Source organism: Helianthus annuus, chromosome 10, assembly GCF_002127325.2.
Source record: "Helianthus annuus cultivar XRQ/B chromosome 10, HanXRQr2.0-SUNRISE, whole genome shotgun sequence".
NCBI classification, from domain to species: domain Eukaryota; kingdom Viridiplantae; phylum Streptophyta; class Magnoliopsida; order Asterales; family Asteraceae; genus Helianthus; species Helianthus annuus.
The window spans coordinates 59,211,023-59,220,481 of NC_035442.2; the positions used below are offsets into that span (position 1 = coordinate 59,211,023).

Sequence of the window (9,459 nt, forward strand, 5' to 3'; positions counted from 1 at the left end):
GATGTATGTTAAATTATGATATAAGATTAATTATTATATTTATGTTATTATTGTATTGGTGTAATTGAGATCCCATTTCATATAAATAGAAATTTTAGTAGTTCAAACAATGATACTATAGAGTTGCATTTGATTATAAAAAAGGTTGCATTTAAGTGCAACAAAGGTTGCATTCTAGTGTAGCGAAGGTTGCATTTGAGTATAAAAGAAGTTACATTTGATTATAAAAAAGGTTGCATTAGCATGTAAAAAGGTTGCATGTTAAAAAGGTTGCTTTTGGATGGTAAATGCAACCATTTAAAAAAAGTTGCATTATCTAACAAAAAGGTTGCATTAGGTCTAATGCAACTTCACCTAATGCAGCTTTTGATAAAAGGTTGCATTAGGCCTATTGCAACCTTTTCAAGGCCTAATGCAACTTTTTACTCAAGTTGCATTAGCTTCATTTTCTTGTAGTGACAGGACCCCTCATATTGGGGGCATTTAACAGTAAAATGAGGTCCTCCACAAATTTCACACATATTTACAAGACTCAAGAAAAATAAAAGACACGGACAATTAGACTCCTACGACTCAAACACACGAACAAATAGCACGGATGTGTCAATTAAGTCCAAACAAAGTAATCAACGCAATCGCCAAGAGTCCCCGACAACGGCGCCAAAAACTTGATGTGCTGAATGTGGGTTAATTAAAAACAACTAAAATTACCCTAATTCTAGACTCTCTAAGTTTTAAATTTATAAAACTAAGACTCCCTAAACCCTAAACCACACAACCGGCAAGTGCACCGATCGGTGTAGTATATCCTAAGGAAGTCCGAGTATCGAACGCAAGAGACTCTACTAAATTACGCTAATGACTCTATCTAGACTTAGACTGACACGGACTTAAACTAATTGTTTATTTGATTGGGGGGGGGGGGGTTTCTAACTATCCTAAAAATATAATAAAATATTAAACTAGAAAATCAAAGAAAAGACTAAACACGAATGTGGACGAAGACTTTGACCAAAGGCGATGAAGACTACCTAGGCTAGACGCAAGCTAAACTCAGAATGGATTTCTATTCGATAATTTTGTGGTGTGGAACCAGGATCTTTGGATACTAAACCTATTAAGACACCACTAAGCCCCTCAAACACTCTCAAGGCGATTCTTATGGCACTACCTAGGCTGTTACGCTCACCGGTTTTCTAGATTTCTTTTCCGTCCTCTAGTTTCTTGAAAGTGCTTATGTAAGACGCTGTACCTTTCAGCGCGAACATCTAAAGCGACAATGGGTTTTAATCTTGGCTTAATAGACAATGGAATGTTAAGTCTTTATAACCAAACCGAGACCTATTAATACCCTCGAGCCTCACAGCGATGAGTTTAGCAGAACACTTGATTTTATTAAAGTACCGAATATTGTTTCTAAGGTTACTTACTAGATTTTCACCCTAAAGGATTAGAGACTTATTATGTGATATAGACACTCACCAAAACCTAAAACCCTAGCCCGACTCTATTATGTGATAAAGACCGTCACCAAGAATCGAACGAAGCAATAAACAATAATCAAACAATCACAAGCACGCATATGCACCAAGTTAAATTCCCAAAGCTTTTACAGTACAAGAAAAATCCACAACCACGCCAAAAATCGAATAAAGAACCAAACTTTATTTAACTATTGTAGTTAGCCTAGGTAGTTAATTAAATTTAGCCAAGAAACATGGTCTCAAAAATAATCAAACAAGGTTTAGAACAAGAATTCATCGAATGAAAACAAAGAAACTAGAAAATAAGAGAAACTGAGTAGCAAAACCCGTTAATCCCTTGCTCTTCAAGCTCCCCGCTCGATGCCGATGATTCCCACAAAACGAGCTTTAAATTTCGTCCCTGATTATCTTCGTTCCTTCTGTGATCGTGCGTCCCTTTCAACTCCTTTTTATTCTGATGTTGTTCCTGATGTGCGGCTCCTCTTTCCGTGATGTTTCTGTATAATAAATTGTGCCTCTAATTAATTTGCATCCCTAATGGGCTTCTCGTGACCCTTGCATCTCAAGTAACATTCAATTAATGGACCCCCTCTTATTTTTTGTCTGATGTATAGCCCACCAAAGAATAATGTGGCAGCCTTGACTTTGTTTCTCTTGTGAAATATGCCTCTAATAATAATTTAGAGATAGCGGGCTCGACCCACTCGAGAAAAATAGTGGTAATTTTACTTCGGTCCCTAGCATCCCGCTCTGCCTAACTGGTTGGTTATTTTCATATTACTCGTTTTTCCTTCATTTGCACCAGGACCTGCCAAAACACAATATAATATAATATCATACTAAAACTAACTAAAAAGAATAAAAAAACTATACAACAATTATACAATTTACACGAGACAAATATGTGTATTTTAACCTACATCAAAGTGTTAGGAACCTGATTCACTTCTCCAGGAGATCCACTTTCTGACAGCAATTTCAGGAGAATGGAGCTACACTACTAGGTCTTTTGGAGAAAAATAGTGGCGTAGCCCCACGGTGGGCGCCAACTTGTTGATGCAGCAAATAATAGACAAAGGGTAGTAGCAGAGCTGGTTAGGCAAAAGGGTTGAAGAGTTCAACTTTGCTTAACGCAGGTCGTGGGGTCCCCCACGTTTGCGAGACGTGGAAGGAGGTTCACTAGTTTTATTCTTGTTGTTTGCTATAGGTCCTCCTCTGAAATGTGTTCAGATTCGGATGAAGACACCTTCCCAAAGAGGGATGCCTTTGACTAGCGACCTCGCTTGCAGTGAGGGGCTTACCCTTTCGGGGCTTAAAGCCTTTTGACCCCTGGATAATAGAGTGTGTTCTGTGGACCTACATTGCTTTTGCGGCTGGCGAGTTGGTGGAGATGTGACCATTTACTGTTCCCACATTGCTTTACTTCACTTCCTCAGCTTTTCAACCTTTGAACCGTTTAACCCTTTGGGCGCTTATGTATTTTAGTTATTTTATTTTGTCTTGAGCTACCCCCGTCATCAAAGATAAACTATAAATATTTTGTCCAACTACTTTTCTCTACAAAATATGTACGAAGGAATAAATATAAGATTATAAGAATATAGTACCTGATTTGCAATGACACCTTTAAGCAAACGGTTGGTTTGCAAATGACATTGTACACAGAAAACCCTTACTTTGCACAACTTTAAACATCAACAACATTGTAAGAAGGTCAATATCTATTATATATCATAAACAAGAAGATTTGGGCTGATGTGGCATTAGATTAGAGCCTTTAGGATTGGGTTTTGGCGGGAAACTCAATAGGCAGCCAAAAAAAACACGCGGATCTTTCTTTTTTCTAACCCGACCCATTAATTTCGGGTCATATATAATAACCTATTTCATCAAAGCTTTTCTTATTCTATCATACGAAACCCTAGCCTCCCCAAAGCTTCTATCATACGCTTTCCTGAACGCTTCTTCTTCTTCTACCTGCATCTCATTCTCTCTGAGTCACTTGTGCTTGAAGCTTAACAAAGGATTCCAAAATCAAGCTTATTCACGAAGGTTTTAATTTTTTGATCGTTCGTTTTTCTGTGAAACCCTAACGGTGTTGGTATTAAGATTTTAATCAAAACCAACTGTTTGATCCGTCTTGTGGTTCAACGTATGTTTATCTTTGTGCTTCTTGTGTTTATTTTGCTTATTTTCTATTCTAATTGCTTCTAAACTACCCCCGATTTCTTCAAGCTTTTGTTAATTGACTCATACAACAGTCCCTGCATATTTTCAATTTCTATGATCCTTGATCAAAAGATGATTGCTAGACCAACAAAGATTATATGGATCAATTCGTTTTAGGGCTGTTAAAACTCGCTCTTACGATCTGTTAGGGTTTCAATTCATTTGTTGTTTTAAATGCACAATAAATTGAAAATATGATTAGAACGATTAGAGTTCTTGATATATATTATTGCACACTTACACATTTATTGTTGATTGAAGAAAATTGTGAAGTTGGAAATTAATCGATAAGGGTTTTATCTTTGAATAAAATTGTTTTTTTTTTCTAGAACGTTTTTTTGACAAATTAGATGTCTTTTATTGATCATAATCAATTTATGGGAGATGCGAATGACTACACAATTTTATGGTCGTGAAGGCTGGGCAACATTTTTCTTTATTGCAGGTATGTTTGTGTCCGGTGAGAAGCTCACGTCTAGCGATTAGCAGCGGGTTATGCTAAAACGGGTTGGTTTGACCCAAAACATTTTTTATCTCATTATGTTTGATGGTTGTTGAGTGGGTTGGTTTGTTGTGATGTGTTTAGGACGAATAGAGGAAGTTAAATTGGGCATGGATGTTGTATCTGCAGAGATACTGGAGGGATGCACTGGATGCGAAAAAGGAGGCTTTGATTCGGTTTCTTCAGAATGGGTCGTTGGGGATTGTTGGAGGTGATGGGGTGATGAATGATGAGGTATTGTTTTTTGTTGTTGCTTTTTTTATTTTGTTTTTATAGTATTTAATCATAAATTATAAGAGCACGAATGTATTATGCTGAACTTGATTGCTCATGGTGGATTATTTATGATACATATATTTTACAGTCTCGAAAGGCGAATGTCTTAGCGTAGTTTTATCTGTATATATATATTTGCAGGAAGCGATTGCACTTCCTCTTGATCTTTTAGCTTTACTGAATTTTATCGTTGTATTGTCTTTTGCAGGTCAATTCACACTAATTTGCTAACATATAAAATGTAGCGTTTTGTTAATCCTACGGAATATCTCAATTATTTATTTTTTACTTTAGAACTTTTATGAAGTTGTGGTCCGTCTATCACCATAATGCTTTCCTTTTGTAGTTGCAACGTACAGATGTTTTAATACTAAAAAACACCATGTGTAGTTGCAACACACTTAAAGTACACAGGTTTTTATAGTTAGATTTTCAAGTCCGGAAATCGATCACTCTTTGTGTACTCGAGTCGTTATTCTCTTTTTGTTCTTATGAATCAAAATATGGTTTTATTGACAAAATTGATTGTGATACATCGGGGTTATTCTTAGGAGGTGGTGGAGTGAACCTTAGTGCTGGTTAGTAAGTAAACTACAAGAAAACTTAACCATATTAACTACTTCTAAGATTGGATATAATCCTGTGTGTGCAGGTGCAACAATATTTGACGGGGAATACTCAAAATAGGTTTATAATCTTCAATAGGAGAAGGCACTTATTGTCAGGGTTTCATGGAAGGCCGCAGGTCATTAATAGGTAACTTGCATATCATTGATGGAAGCAAGGTCAGCCATTGACTTGGGTAGATTTATATGTGTGTTTGTTATATGTATATATGTATGTGTGTTTAAACTGTAATATATACGATATGATTTATTACTTTTGAGGTTGAAATAATTTGTATAGTGAAAAGATGTAAATAAAGGTGAGTTCTTGAAGCGAAGCCGCATGACGCGTTGGTATTTTTTTCAAGGAAATGCAATCTGGTAGATTCTGAATTGGATTTTAGAGACAAGGTAAAGTTTCATTTTATTTTATTTTTTAAATTAGTGTGTTTGGCTTAATATATAAGCGGCAATTTTCTGATTTTAAACAGAAATATGATCGCTACCAGGCATACTTAACCGAGTCTAACATTGCAAGTAAGTCTTCCTTCTCAATATGATTTTGGTTTAACATTCTTGAAGTATATTAGTTTATTAATTCTTTATTTCTACTGTTAGTTTTGTGTTATATGGTTCACCTCATACTACCACCAGGTCATGAATAGGTTACTTGCATATCATTGATGGAAGCAAGGTCAGCCATTGACTCGGTACATTTATATGTGTGTTTGTTATATGTATATATGTATGTGTGTGTAAACTGTAATATACATGATATGATTTATTTATTTTTGATGTTGAAATAATTTGTATAGTGAAAAGATGTAGAAAAAGGTGAGTTCTTGAAGCGAAGCCGCTTGACGCGTTGGTATTTTTTTTCAAGGAAATGCAATCTGTTCTTGAGCTCTTGAAGGTAAGTTCTTCAAGTCAAATTGTTTGACTAAAACGTACACAAGAACACCTAAAACATGAGTGATTTGGGGGCCAAATTGTAAGCAAGTAACCTGAAATTTTAGAGGCAAACAAACAGAACCTAAATGACTGTGAGAAGTGATTGACAAAAAAGGAAACAAACTAAATAACAATATTACTGTTTTTCTTTACCATTTTCAAAATCTTAATCAAATATTAAAATTTTGCATAGCAGTTAGCTATCATGCCTCTTTGAAGTTGTAGATTGCTTCATGTTCATTGATTTGGGCCTGCTCATATTGTTGAAAAAGTCATATGGGTCGTCCGTAATAGGGGTGTTCTTAAACCGTCGAAACCCACCAACCCGTCTAAACGCAAGAACATTGGCTGGTTCAAAATACTTTAAAAAGAAATGTATTTCTTTATGCTTATAAATATAGGGGTTGGTTCCGGTATAAATATAAAGAAGTTGCAGTGTAATTTATAAATATTTTTTAAATTAGATATGAGGTAATTTGATTTTTAAATCCGGTTCAATGGTCTCAGTGATCTGACCAATGAACGAGAAGTGATCTGACCTGAGTTTGACTATGATCGATCGTTAATTGCAGTGATCCATGAACCGAATGGACCAACACCGTATTCACAATTTGATCATTCTTCTATCGCGATAACTGTAAAGAAATTCTTCAATTTAGAATCCGATTTCTTGACCAAGCGCGATGAGTGGGCTGGCACCTTTGAGAGTTACTTCAACCTTCGTAGTACTCCACGTGAGGATTGTCCAGGTAACCGCGTCAACATTATCTTTAGATCATAAATTTTGTAGTTAATTGCTTTTTATTGCACTCCGGATGTTAAATGGGTCATGTTTACGAAACGAGCCTAAATAAATGATTGGAATCCGAAAATCATGCCGGACACATATAACATGAGTTTATGCGGGTTGGCATGAACACGAACCATTTAACGTGAAATTTTATTATATTTTTTACATATTAATACTAAAAGATTACTGACTTAGATTTTAGAACCAAGAATACACATTTATATAAAAAATATATATATTTAAGATCCAGCTGAGGGTTCAAAAGACATTGAATATATATCCTTAATCTGGTTGAAATTGTGACCTCTATCAAAATGGAATAATTATTAAGAACACATAGGAACTCATGTTACTATTTTGCAAGGTTGAGGATCCAGCTGAAGTTGAGGTGGTATAGACACATGTTAGTGGCAATTTAGTAGCTAAGGAGGCGAAGCCAGCTCTGCATGCTACCCATGCTATCCATGACAAAGAAGTTAAAGGACAAAAGTCCAACTTTTCTTGAATAAGTCAACCTGGAAGTTACTACCTGCACAAGAGAAATTCATAGTCAAATCAGTGCTATAAGGTAATTAGACAGGTTAATTCATAGTCAAACCAGTGCTAATCTATTAATTTTATTTATTTTTTATGTTCACAGAATAGATGCAATTATCAACATGATGTCTCCTTCACACATTATATCCTTTTATGAGGTTCTACGGTTCTTTCGTTTTTAGTTATTTATTTTCTTGGCCTATGTGACCTGTACTGGTCGCTTTCTTCCCCTTAAGGCCGTTTATGGTGGAGTTTGGCCTAACATTTTAAAGTCGGACATGTTTGGGTGCAACAACACGGTCAACGTCTAGAAATTAATCAAAGGTATAGTTGGTGATGGCAGCTCTATTTGGTTCTGGGTTGATGCTTGGGTGGCGGATGTAACTCTTCAGTCTCTCTACTCGGCCTTATTTCAGCTTGAAACTAATAAACACTGTACGGTCAAAGATCACATCCCCACCACGTCGGAGACTACGGGGTTGACGTGGGTCTGGTCTTATGAAATGGATTCTGCTGATGAGCTGAATGAGCTTTGGGATTGTTGCAACCGGTTGTTTGGGATCAACATCCCTGGTGGGGTTGACAAATGGAATTGGTTGGGGGAATCATATGGGGAATTCTTAGTTAGAATCTTAAAATGTCTTCTTCAAAGCGAGGTTGTGGTTTCAACTAATGATCACTTTGAATAGGTCAAGTGGTTGCCCAAAAAAGTCAATATCTTTACCATATTCACCCCTTTTCTCAAGCCTCCGCGACTTGCAAAATGATTCATTTGGTTATTATCCTTGCTTGCTGGGTAATTTGGAAGAAAAGAAACGAAGTGATCTCTAATTGCCTGACTGACCCGGTGAAAATGTTGAAAGATGTCAAAGCTTTGGGGTTCTTATGGGTGTATAACGGAGCTAACCTTCTATCCTTTGATTGAAACAGTTGGTACAACTTTTTAGTTTATGTAACCTCTGTATATTCTCATGTTGTATAGCCTTTGGCTTGCTTTTTTCTTAATAAATTTGGCTGATAAAAAAATATTTTGAAGACATTTAGTGCAGGATCAAAATCATGTGATAGCTTCAAAGAGGATTCATAGACAATTTACTTTGCTTTTATTTTATGTTTTAAAGAAACTTATAAAAAAAATGCTTCTTGCAAACCTTTGGCTTTTATTTTTTCTGATATTCGTTTCGGTAAATGGACTTTTTATGATGTATTCTCACAATTTTTGGTAAGCGAAGTTTGAACGGGAGAGAATAACTCTTTTGTATAGATAATTGGTTAGATGGCGGAGCAACTTTATAACTTTAATTATACATATTAATATGTCGTACATTTTTTTTGTATCATTTTAAGTATGTATTAATCATAAATAATAAGTATATTAGTAACTTTCTCCAACCCGGGAAGCAATCCCGGGTAATAACCTAGTCTAAAACAAATTAAATTCCCAAAAACGTATACAACTCAAAATGAAGTTGTTTACTACATCCAAAACAATACCATTTTGGGCCAAAAATAGATTATGTTCTATGCACATAACATTGACACGGTAGATCAGAGACCCAAAGATAGTTACTAAATCTTATAACTAAATGATAAAGAAAAAATAAATATAAAGAACCCTAAAACGCACAACCAGTTTAACCGGTTTTGATGTAAACTCTTAAACGAACAACTTGGTTTTGATGTAAACCAATTGAGCTAGGTGGATCAGCCGGTTTTATGGTTTAACAGTATGTCTCACAAAAATTAATTTGTATAAAAAACTTTTAAACCAGAAATGATGGTTCATGATTATGACATATTCCAAAAATGAGATACATGTATACACACATATATAATTTAAATTACACAACTGGTTCTATTTATTTGACCGTCCAAGTTTCAAATCGGGTCAGATTAAATTGTTAAATCAGCCAAATGCTAAAAACGAACAGCGAATCAAACCATTTGAATCTCAAATTGGTCATACAAACCAACTTGTATCTATTTGGACGGTCATTTTAAGGGTCAATAAAGAGTCGTAACATAAGCTTTAAAACAACACAATCAATAACTTTTAGAGTACTTATAGTTTGTATAATTTTCAGC

General features: G+C 35.3%; 1 long non-coding RNA gene across 24 annotated transcripts; it reads left to right on the forward strand.

Annotated features, from left to right (window-relative positions):
- The first annotated feature begins 3,402 nt into the window (after positions 1 to 3,402).
- On the forward strand, positions 3,403 to 8,413 carry LOC110884893. 24 transcript variants are annotated; one of them, XR_002561670.2, is made up of 10 exons: positions 3,403 to 3,636; positions 4,159 to 4,220; positions 4,300 to 4,449; positions 5,144 to 5,507; positions 5,588 to 5,633; positions 5,751 to 5,806; positions 5,912 to 6,009; positions 6,620 to 6,796; positions 7,202 to 7,405; positions 7,478 to 8,413. It is a non-coding gene; the product is annotated as an uncharacterized LOC110884893 (long non-coding RNA). The 24 variants fall into 24 exon arrangements; XR_002561672.2 differs by having other exon boundaries at positions 4,345 to 4,449; XR_002561667.2 differs by having other exon boundaries at positions 3,403 to 3,536.
- The last annotated feature ends 1,046 nt before the right edge of the window (positions 8,414 to 9,459 follow it).